This window comes from Aplysia californica, unplaced genomic scaffold (genome assembly GCF_000002075.1).
Source record: "Aplysia californica isolate F4 #8 unplaced genomic scaffold, AplCal3.0 scaffold00488, whole genome shotgun sequence".
Classification (NCBI taxonomy): domain Eukaryota; kingdom Metazoa; phylum Mollusca; class Gastropoda; order Aplysiida; family Aplysiidae; genus Aplysia; species Aplysia californica.
This window is the reverse complement of record NW_004797758.1, coordinates 568,520-569,608: the sequence shown is the minus strand read 5'-3', so window position 1 is coordinate 569,608 and position 1,089 is coordinate 568,520.

Below are 1,089 nucleotides of genomic sequence, written 5' to 3'. Positions count from 1 at the left end.
CACACACACACACACACACACACACACGTACAAAACTGGTCCAAGCGCATACCGTGAGACATCCATAAACGAAAAGACATGCTAAGACACGGACATAAAAATACACATATTTACAAATTACAATAGCAATAGCAGATTCCTCATATGAATGTGCATGTTTTGAAAACGTGAAAGCATAAAACAGAGATAGGAATGGTAATTTGTGAAAGGAAGAAATAACGTAGGATGCACACAAAAACGGAAAAAAAACGAACAGAAAAAATAACGAAGGCGCACACTAAAAAAGAACAAACAAAAAAAAAAAGAAAGAGAAAGAAAGAAAGAAAAAAAGAGTGAAAGAAAGAAAGTAGGAGGCAGAGAAGATGACGCTAAAGAGAAGGAGAAAGAGAAGACAGGCGGAAAAAGAACGTGCGAGGCGGGCTAAAAAAAGTGGGTTAGGAGGGAAAGGGGTGGGGTGGGGAGCGAGTATTGGATAGATTGAAATTACATGATAGGGAGTGGGTGAATTATATAACGAGCATTCCTTAAAAAACCCCAGTAGCTTTTCCAACCTCTAATCAAAGCTGTTCAACTTAACGCTGATCACCTCAGCACAAGTATCAGGATCGCCGACTCGAGCCAATCAATGCTTGTCGATAGATTTGTAATCAATCACGGCCTAACCTTGGGCTAGTCTTCTTTTCTTTTGACGTATTTCTTCCTGCTAGGAGCGCTGAAAATAATTTTATGTGTTTGACGAGAGAGTGCGCAGTGATGTTAGGCTCATTCAACCTACACCTACCCCCACCCACCCTTGCCCTCCCAACCATAGACAAAAAATACTCTCTCTTTCATCTTCATCCTTAACCCCTCCACCCCCTCCAAAAAATAGACACAAAAATTATCTCTCTTTCATCTTCATCCTTAACCCCCCTCTCACCCCCCACCCCCCAATCTGTTTTTTTTTTCCGAGTAGTTAAACCTCCTTATTCTCCCTTTTCAATCCCCCCATCCCCACTCCCATTTATCTCTCTTTTTCTCCACCTCCCCCCCTCTCTCTCTCTCTCTCTCTCTCTCTCTCTCTCTCTCTCTCTCTCTCTCTCTCTCTCT